Here is an 11559-nt window from a genome sequence, read left to right on the forward strand (position 1 = left end):
ATGAGAAGCTATTGACAAAGACATGTGATTTATCTTGCAAAGCTTTCAGAAGGTAATGAGTTCCAGTCACCACTGAGCTGAATCAAGTTTAAATTGGTGACCTAAAGGTGAAAGAAGGTTCTCTACTACTTGTTCTGTCTAATTGTCTTTAACAATTTCTGCTCCTTCGAGCAACTGAATAATTTCTTAAAATTCATGTTATGGGTTTCATTTTAATGTTGCTTTATGACTGGATCTTAGTGAACAGCATAGAACATGTTACAGAACTGTTGGGAAATTGGGCTATGAAGGACTCTAGAAACTGTATTTGTGTTAGTATGTAATATAAGCCAGAGTCTGTTGTCTGTCCCTGAGATGAAATGGTACTGCAAGGCTTATGTCCATGCTTACTCCCTTCCTCTTGAAACAGGGTTGCCTGACCGGTATTACTAACTGTGAATGATTTTTAGTCCTTGCTATCCCCCAAAGAATGCCCAGACATTTTGTGGGACCATCCTAGTTGGCCTTGGCCAAACTGTGTTGGGGTGTGCTGACAATTAACAAGAGCCTGAATGATTGCCTGTCAGTTCTCAAACCTGAGATGGAGATCCCAGGGATTCCAGAGCCCATTTGTTCCCATGCTTAGCTGTCCTTACCACCAAAAATGTAGTGTCTAATTAGTCTTTTATTTTCCTTCAGTTTGGAGAACTTGTTACATCCACTTTAAGATGAAGCTGAGCTCTTCTTTGCCACTTGCAAGGGTAACCATTCTATTCAAGCTTTTAATACTAGACTGATACCAAAAGGTATTAAATCTTTAAATTTCATAACTGACAACCACTGCTAGCACTTTCATAGGTGGTGGTATTATTATGTTGTTGTTGTTGTGTGGCAGGAACACCACACATACACCCCCCAACCTCAGCAGGGGCTGGCACTTTTAACACGGCAGCTGCTGGCTCTCTCGTGCCCATGTTTTGGTGCCTGTGGCAGCACGCCGTGGTTGCTGCCACATTCGCACCGTGGCTGAGTGCAGCCCAGCATGCACCCCCCACCCCCTGTGGTGGGAAAAGGGAGGTGGGACCCCTGGTCAACAAGATAAGGCCCTCAGGCAATGAAACACCTTGGTCAAGAGAAGTTTCTGGAACGCTGACCACAGTTCACATTCGACCAGGCTATAAAATAGGCCACACTGGACCCCCCCTTTGAGTGGTTCTCCTCAGAGCAGTGGGGCTGTGATGGGAAGCCCTCCCCTAGGGACTGGGACACCACCCAAGGAACCTGCCCGGGATTGAGTGCCCTCATCATCCCCCTCGGTGAGTGAGCGCTTCTGGATATCCTTGAGCGAGCCCTCACCCCTCCGGGTGAGCGACTGCGTCTTCTGGGAACCCACGAGTGAGAGGCTTCCCCTTCAGTGAGTGAGTGTGTGCACGCCTGGGAGTCATCGTTCTCGGGTGTTGTCGTTGTTCTGCCGTGTTGTGTAGTAATAACTTCCCTAACTGCTTCCCCAAACCTGTACTGTGGTAAGGGTTATTGGAGCATTGTTTTGGTTACCCCTGTTGTGGTTTGGTTTGGTTTGGCTGTTTGGATTTGGTTACAAATTAAAGTTTGTTCATGTTTATTATCTGTATGAGGCTGTTTTACTATATCTCCGTAACATGGTGTCAAAGGGAGTCAGAAAATCAACCATCAGTTAGTTCTCTTTATAGCAGAGTGTTGCATAGTGGTGTTCTTTGCCTTTTTCTGTGGTAGATTTCATTCTTGTCCAACAGGCACATGACATGAGCTGTTAGTTACAGAAATCAAAAAGAATTGACACAAATTGCCCTGATTTTTAAATCCCACAGGCCCTCTTACCGACCACTGTAAACACTTTTTCTGTCTCAGAGCCATTAATAAACTGTGATTAGTCTCCATAGAGACATATCTATAGAGCCATAGGGGACAGCTGGGGTCAGCAGGACAGAAGAGCATCACGACCATTCAGTGACATCTCACATTTGGGTTCCTTGGAAGGATCATAGAACCACGGAATGGTTTGTGTTGGAAGGGACCAAATAGGTCTCCTGGGTTATTTATCGGGAGGGTACGTTTTCTTTAATCTTCCTTTTCTGAGCAACATACTTGTAGAAGCATCATATCTCCCAGGAACTCAGGCAGGAGTGAAGTCCTCAAGGAATCTGTTATTCCTCTTAGGAATGGACCTTGTGAATTCTTATGGACTTTGAAGTGCTTAACCTGCATCCCAGACCTGTAGGGATGGAGCCTGACAATTTGCTGATGGAGTTCTTCGTCTCCGTAGGTAACAGCTTGGGGGTGTAGCATTGCCAGGCTCCAGGGGAACTTAGCAGTCTTTCCTCCTTGACTTCTGCTCCTGTAGAACTCTGTAGGTGTGCCTCTTTGGAGCAGAGGTCCTGCAAGACAAAATTTTAAATACTTAGCTTTGCCATGTAATCATACATACTAAGCTGTGGACAGTTTTGAGCTTCTCCTAGATGCTAACTAGAACTGTGTAATGAACGCATTTTAGAGGCAAAAAAAAAAATGCTTGCATGTTTTTGTCAGCCTTTACAAATTGTTTCTTTGCTACAGTAAGTTTAATTGCAAAATCCGTTTTATAATAATGCTTAATCAAATTATGTGGGGGGAAAGTTCTGAAAAATAGAGTAATTCAGTAATTATTTTACATTATGTAAAATGTAACATCTTACTAAGTTTAGAATGTTTAATGATCACTTTGGTAAGCTTAGCAAAAGAGTGGCTGAGGTTTTTTTAAAGTGAGATTTTGGAAGAGAATATAAAGCTTTTATATATCCTATTAAACTGGCACATACCACATTATTGATTATATATGCACAGTTAGCTTTTCTTATCCAGTTATGCATTATGGCTGGATTAAATTTCTCTGAAATACTTTATGGTGTATCCTGGTGTTTAAAATGTTATTGCATCTCTGAATAACCCTTGTAATAGTTTCTGGTACAGAATTTTATTCTATGAAATGGATTTGCCATAACAGATGCATTTAGGTATTATTCTTTTGTGTTCTTTTCAAATCCATGCAGAGCTCAGAATAGGCACCTCTTCTTTTTTATTGTGTTAAGCTTTTTATTTTATCATTAGTACATCGTCAGTGGTAGACAGATAAAAATATTGTGCAACAGATAGAGGAAATGAAGGAAGCGCTATATTTTCCATGGCGTTCTCTGAATGGCAATTATTGCAGTTCCTTTGTAGGATAAGGAATATATCCCTAAGACTTAGCAGTTATAAATATGTCTGCATCCAGAATATAACTTCAATGTTTTCAAACAAAACATGTCTTTAAAAAAAAAAAGAAAAATTAATCCCTGTGGATGTTTCTACAAACTGAATAGGGGTTTCAGCAGGTGAAAAATCAGTATATAATTTCACAGTGTGTGTAGGAGTTGCTCTGTTTTACACCTCTTAGAGTTTGGCCTGCTTGTGTAAGCTTGTGATCTTTTTGCTGGCAAGGCGGTTATCTAAACAATTAGATTTGTGAATTACAGTATCTTGTTTTGATATCTGTATAGAGTTAGGATAGCTAACTTTATATTCTGATCTTCTCAGTAAGTGCTGGAATGACATTCCTGTCTCGGGTCAGAATTTCACAACTGAGAGGGTGTACAGGCTCAGGTATGCTCACAGTCCTTAAAGTACTGGTTTAGGGACACACTGCTGAGCTTGTTTCTTAGATAAAGAAATAAATTTAAATGATACTACAAACAAACCACGCTGAAAGACTGTGCCATTGTGTCCCAAAATTAACTCAGTATTTTCCAGATAATATTTTCTAATCTGAAAAGGAAAAAAAAAAAAAATTTTTTTTTTTTCTAATTGGCAGTCTTGCAAACCCAAAGTCAAATAGCTTCTTTCTGGCTCACAGTTCATAAATAATAAAAATTTTGCTGTTAGACTGTAATTAACAGCTCTGCAAATGTCTAAAGCAGAATCTAGCTCCTTTTCTCCATTGGTATGTTGACTTTGCAAAGCTAACAGGAATAAAAGCAATGAGGTACACATATGTAAGAGGATGTCACTTTTATATAGTCACTTTTAGAAGGGCCATTCATATTCTACTGTCTTAACCTGGCAGATTTCACTGGCAAAAAAAATTACTTTTTATGGAAATATGAAAAGCAATTAAACAAAAATGGGTTATGTCCAGCACTAAAATATTTTTCCACTGCTGGAAGTTAAAAGAATGATTATTATGCAACACCCTGAATCAGATGTGTACGTCAGGTATCAAACTGATTACAGCACAATTACTGAGAAAAGGACAAAAGATTGATTCTGCAATTAAGCATCAAGGGGTTTTGAGCTTTATGAAGTGAGCCATTCGTACCAAAAGTATCAAATATTTTTCTTTCATGTGTAGAAGGCAGTGATATATACAAACATATCTCTCTTCATGGTAAAACTCATTATTTAGCCCATTTTCACTACAGCCATAGTGCAGAAGTGAAATCAAGGTGTGTCCAGTGTATCAGTGCAAATAAGGAGACTGAAGATGGCTCTGTATAATGTCTTCCCATTTTTCTTTGGATTATCTGTTTTACAGAGCTGAAGGTGCTGTTTTCTGTTATAAAGTAATTGGTAATATCACCATGCTATGTGGAATCAACATAGCTGCTACCTCAGGTGGCCCCTGAGGTTAAATAATCAGCTTCAGCTTCAGTATCCTTGCATCTGGTTTTGTTCTTCCTTGGTATCCTCCTTAGCAATAGAGCTGCATATTACACAGACAAATATTAATACTTGATTTCTCAGTTTGTGTTAGAATTGGAAGTCAGTAATACTATGCTTTTGTTTTGTTTGATTGTTGTGTTTTTTGTTTTTTTGTTTTTTTTTCCATAACACTGGATCTAGCCCTTTAGTATTAGAAATTTATACATAAAAATACCTGTACATCTTTTGTTTATGAAAAGCGCCGTATGTATTGTTTAGGGCTAGGTTTTGACACAATTTATATAGATAGATTTGGTTTTGTCAATAGATGAAAAAATGAAACTATGCATATTATTAGCGACAACATGTTTAACATTTCTGATGGTTTTACGTTATCTCTTGTAGGCAAAGCTGGATTTTACGTCCTTTAATGAGGGTGTAAAATGATTTAATAGGATTTCTGTGACAAATTGACATTATCCATTCCCATGACCTCTTCATGTATCTACCCAACTATTACTGAAAGCAAAGGCATGGGCTGATGGAATTTTTGATAGCATACACTGGTCATATCAATGGATTTCAGTATGCCTAATATGTGCACCTGATCTGTTGTAATCTATGGATCTGTTCTGCTACTAAGACCTGACAGTAAAAGTAATCACTTTAATTTTATACCTTGCAAAGGCACGAGGGCAACAGCGTCTTCAAATGTGTGTCAGACAGTTATTTAAAGATGTTGCTGAGATGGTGCGATGCAATATATTTTATCTGCTCACGTAAAAGGTGAACTGGAACCAGAAAATCCAACATTCACAGGCAGAGGTGCTCTTTAAGTTGATATTAAATCATAAGGAATGTAAATAGGAGAGAAGGAAATGGACTTTATGAGCTGAAGAAAGCTGGTAAAAATGGTTTTATTCTTATCAGTATTTAAGGGGAAAAAAAAAAAGATATGCTGGATGGCAAAGCTTTAAAGCCAAAGTGTGATGTTTTTTTTTTTTTTTTTTTTTTTTACATTATATGCATAACAATGAAAACTGAAGCGAGGTTGTTGGAAAATAACACCCCTGGGATGCATGTAAATACACAAAAATTTAGAACTCAAAACATAGCCTTAGGGAATTCAAAAATGCACAAGGAAGATAATAAAAATGGAATTATTTATGGTCACTAATTGAGAGCATTGACAGGAGGACTAGAAAAACCCTAACATGCTCCATGAAGATTGCATTTTGTGCAAATTCCAAGAGATTCTGCACTGAAAAAAGTGTGTTGCCTGAGAGGACGTAGAAAACATGTAGCAAAGATCACCATGTTGACTTATAACCCACAATCAGCATGAAAATCCTTTGAAATAACTATAAATTTTAGTAATAACATTAGATAACAAAAACCTATGAGACAAATTCTGATATAGTTTTTCTTTTTGAATAATGTATTTGCAGCAAATATGTTTGTATAATATATTTTTAGAAAAAGATACTCAAGTTTCTCAGCCATAACTAGACAAATACTGCACTCAACCAAGTTTCCAAGTTTCTGTAATCCTCTGCTTGCTTTCCAAGCAACTCTTTTATCTACTTTGCCAGCTTGTCTCTTCACATACCTTGCAAGATTTACTCTGCCCTGTCTGAAAACCATAAGACACCTCAATATTTTGAATATTATCAAAATGTGTTTGTCTACTTATTTTTAATGCAGCAATCAGGCCATTTCCTTTTCTTTATATATATATATGATGGTTTATATCTTTGGATTTTTATTCAATTTGAAGTAACTCATGAAAAAAAAGTTAAGTCAGCTTGATCCTAAAAAGTGCTGATCCCTTGTCCCCTGATTCCATGAATATGCAATGACTAAGTTATAAGAAAGATCAATTTTTTTTTTTTTTTTTTTTTTTTTTTTTTTTTTATCCTCTAGCCATGTTGTTCATGGCTGATCACTTCTTCCCCATTCTGACATGGCCTTGATATATCCAACAAGCTTAATGCTCTGGGTTGTTTTTGTTTTTTTTCCTGAATTACGCCATAATTCCAACAGGAAGTCACTGATAATAAGGGATTTCCAGCTGGAAGGCTCAATAGCTAATTTAATTTAGATTAATATAAGTACTAAGCTGAAATGGTGTTGGTCCAAGATCCTGCCATGTAAAATAATTACAATATGCTATAAAAAGACAGGCTTTTAGCAGCATTTTTTGACTGGAGAAGAGAACAGAGCAGCACAATGGTCACACCAGAAGGGGCAGTACAGAAAGCAAGGTCTCACAAATGGAAGGTTTTATCATATTTTTGAAAAGATATCAACAGCATGTCTTTAAAATAGAAGAGAATAACAAAACTGTCACAGAAAGCACTGTTTGCTCTCCCTGAAAAAAGATTTATTTTGAACCTTGATCCACCTCATTTGAGTAACATCAACTGTTACTTCCTTGACCCAGAAAGCAAAAGCATTCATTATAACTCCCTGGAAATTCAAACACACATAGCAAATGACCTTCTTTAGGACTTCCTTTGCCAGTCTTAATTGAGAGACCTAATAACCATGTTCCTTACATCCTCTTAGCATGTGTGGCTTATAACTGGATAATAATAATAAAATGAAATTAGAAAATATCTGAAAGCTAAGGTCTAAGAGTGTTCTCAAATTGTGCTTTGTTAAAGAGTCTGAGGGCACACAATAAGCTGGCAGTGTGTGATTAAAGGTATTTAAAAGAAAATGTACATGGCATTGTCTTTGAACCTTGGGTTGTTCAGTGGGACCAGACCCCTGTGTTTCAACAGGAGTGAACAGAGCCCTTTGACTGAACCGAGGGAGAGGAAAGCCAAGACTGGCAGCCCACAATGTGGGCTAGTGATGTACTAGCCAGTAGCCCTGGAGATTCTGAAGCGTAATGAAGAAGCAGTGAATTCAGCAACAGACCACATGACAAGAGCAGATTTTTCATTTAGAACATGCAAGATTTTAAAAAGAGTTTAAAAATGTAGAGAACAATCTTAATCATATGACCCATTATTCTGAATGATCCATTGGAGTTGTTCTGTAGCTCTTTTGAATTTTAATCATAGAAACACTGACACCAACATCTAACTTTTGTTTTTAAAAAGCGCAAAAATAGAAGTGTGTTTTTTTTTTTATCTAAGTGCCTTCTCATATCTCTAAGATGTTCCCTAATTAAATAACATAGGTGTTGGGTGAGCAACCCATACACTCTGAATTTTACAGAAAATATTCACAAGAAGAGGAATGCCAAGAAATCATTCCTGAAAAATAAAATAGCACAGTCTACAGAAGAATTTGCTATTATGTCTGCTTATCTTTTTTTTCAGATCCATACTAAAGAGTAGAATAGGATAAGAAAGTAAAGAAAAGCTAACATATGCAATAATGCATCAGAACTCCAAGTATTAACTGTGGGAAGAAATATAAGGCTGCACAGTGCAGTGAAAGCTTTTAATACATTTACAATCTCTAAATGCAATTAATAGCCATAGGAGGAAAGTGGAAGATAAACATGGTAAAGAAATTGAGATATTTATATATAATTTGAAAAGAGATAGTAGAACATGGAGAAAAAGCAGTGTTGACTTGGTATTTTTTCTTGACGATATGCTACTCTTTATACTTTTATTATTTTGTAGTATCCAATCTTGAGCGGGTAAGATGGGGAAAAGTTGTGACAATCAGCCTTGTTCTCTGTGAACATTTTGTAATCTCATATCAGTCTCTCTCTCTTATGCTGCTGAAGAGATCAATAGATGTTGCCTGCTGAGGATGTTATCTTTGGTACCAACTTTTTAATTAACTCTTGTCCTGAGCTCAAAGAGCAATGTTTCACAGTAAAAACTCTTCATGTACAAAGCAGATCTGACATTTATCAATTACGCTTCGTGGTATCCGGTAGAGTGATCAAACAGTCGGAAGCTGTGGCACTGTTAGTTTTCCAGTGATGGCAAAATAACACAGATGCCCACATCAAACGTATTTGCATCGCTCTGGACCCTTTTTGAACATGTTTGCCAATCATTTTGTGAAGAATACTCTGTTGACACTAAAGAGAAATTGTCAATACTGAAATCACATCGTGTGCATTAGACACGATAGAAAAGGTTATAAATTTAGTGCAGTTTTAATTTAAGTTGCTGTTTTGATCAGAAGTCAATGAAAAAAACAAACTACTTTCACTTCCTCACTGCTATGACTATACATTGAGAGCTTCATTTGTTCTCCTTCGGACATTGGGGAAGCATTTTCCAGAAGATGAAGCTTTCTTTGGGCATTGTGACCGACCCACGGGTCTATGCATTTGGCTTCCTCCTTTGCTTTTCAGGCTAAAATCTAATTTATCAGAAGTGAATCAGGTGTGGCACATGAATCTATATGACATTTTTTTCCTTAGGGAAAGTACTCATTCAGACTGGCAATCTTGTGAAAGTGTTTTCTTTTTACTGCCATCTCTGAACAATAGATCTATTCTCTGCTGCAAGAGGGAGGCCTGACACTGTCGGTAAGCTCATCCCCTGCTCACACCAGAGTCCTTGAATATATGTCTGAATGTCTCTAATCCTGCCTGATAATTTCTGTTTTGTGTTTAGTAATAATTCTTAGGATGTTTTCCAGAGGTGGTACAGAATTGGTATATTCTGTAAAAACAAAATAAAGTCTTAAAAATTTTAAATCTACAGCTTTACAATATTTCCAATTAAAATGTATTACTTCCTATTCCATCTCTATCTGCATTATTTTATTTTTTGACTGTCGTAGTGGTTACTAATTGACTACTTCACTTGAACACTGTTGACACATTGTGACAGTCAAACTCAAGTTTTTAAAAACCTAACGAGGACAGTTGCTTCTTAATACTGAGTTTAAGTGTTCTTATTTGTATAAGGGACTTTTACAGGATATCTAGAAATAATTTCTGTCCCTCTCTTTTGAGATCTCATATATTGAAAAACTGTTGAGGTTTCGAGAGCCACTATGTTTTAGGAAGACCTCCTAAAGACATCTTAATTCCCAAATCCCCTTGAGAGCCTCTGCACTTTTCAGCAACAAAGCTTCTGCCTCTGTTATTACTGTTTATTTTTGTTGAAGGAGACACTAACATCAAGAAACAAATGGCGATCTCTCTCAGCAGTCTTATTCTATTAAGGACAGCTGTTATTGTGTCTGCAGCAGTGTACAAAGCATAGGATATAATTTTTTGCTGTGGTCCACTGATTGCTTTGTTCATCTCTGCTGGTGACAGATTAGCTTTGCAGCACATCCATAGGTCACCAACCATCCTTTTTGTATTTGTAGTGGTCAGTACTGTGAAGAAAGATTTTAAATTGAAAATAACACTTTCTTTTGTTGTCTTGTATTTTGGAGACCCAGAACTCTGTAGCGGAGGTGCCATAGGTCATACTAAAGATACGCTGGCAATGCGACATGCAAGAACTTCTATAGTAGCAGCAGTCTCTCATTATACCTGCTGTCAGCTGGTTCTCTCTGTCCATGACATTTATAAAATTCTTTTCATAAAAAATTTAAGGTTAAAAAGTGTTAAGAAAAAGAACACTGCCATGGTTTACTAATGAAAGAAGGAAAGGTTATTTTATTATCAAATGTACAAAGGAAAGCACTTTTCTTCATCTTAGCTGGATGTTTTCTTCATAAAATGCAAAAGCCCTTATCTTTTATATTTCATTTTGATCAGGTTTTCCTGAAATAGTTCTGATTAAATACTCTTATAAAAATTGTTACTGAAGCATCAAAGATATATTTTAAAACAAGATAAGAAATCTAAATTCTTTGCAGACTCTATAAGATGCTGTTGCAGAAACATCTTAAAAGCAAACCTGTAGTTTCAAGGAAGGAGATGGCATATGTTGACAAAAATTGAGAAAATGAAATAATGGTGCTGACTCTGGTTCCAACAAATGGACAGATTAATCTAATCTTTCTTTAAAAGGATGGCATTACAGAAGCGATGAAGCACAGTGAGGTCCTTCGTTTTGATTCATGGAATGTGTGTTGCTCCAGGAGCCAGACCAGCCCAAAGCAACACCAGCAAGGCAGGACAAGTGTATCTCTAGCCTGATACAGAAATTAACTCTTACTTCCTTCATATCCCTTCAAAATGAAGTCATTTACTTTTCTGCTACTAATTAGGAAAGAAATGCCCATCATCCCTTTCACTGTTTGGACAAAATTTTAAAATGGGAGAGAAGATGTAGACTTCTTTAATTATAAAGAATGCCAATTATAAGCATTTTACATGAAATATATTGTCAGTGAAGCAAATTTTTCTAGACAAGCAGACTGATTCCGAGAAGGAAGAGCCCTGTAAATAAACCCATCAGAGGGTACAAGCACTCAGACTCTAGGAGGTGGACTATGCTTCTTTTTTCAAGTGTGTTAATTTGGTTCCTTCCTCTGTCTTTGCTTTCCCCCTTCTGCCTAGCCCACAGCACCAGCTCTTGGAGTTAGGACACATCCCTTCTTATGTATATGAAATGTGTTGGACACGGCAGCTCCACTGGCAGCTAAATTTCAAGACACAAAAAAACCTAGGAGGATAAATCAATAACTAGACCTAAGGCTACAAATATGTTAGTCTTTGGCTTAGATAAATAGACTAAAAATATAGCACCACATCAGCTGCAACCAAATGGTTTCAAATTAGTTAAAAATACAAGCTAAAACTTGTCCTTTAGAGTCCGGCAGGCTGTTTCAATTGAAATGATGTACATTGTTTCTGCACAAGATCCACTCAAAACATGACCATACTTCATATTCTCAACAGTTGTCAGTGCTTTGGAATGAACTTTTCATTCTAGAATAAATGGAAGGTTAAGGCTCTGTTATAAAGGAATTTTTTTTTTTTTTTTTTTTTTTTTTTTT

The sequence above is a fragment of the Athene cunicularia genome (assembly GCF_003259725.1).
Source record: "Athene cunicularia isolate RWA chromosome 4 unlocalized genomic scaffold, athCun1 chr4_part3, whole genome shotgun sequence".
Taxonomy (NCBI): domain Eukaryota; kingdom Metazoa; phylum Chordata; class Aves; order Strigiformes; family Strigidae; genus Athene; species Athene cunicularia.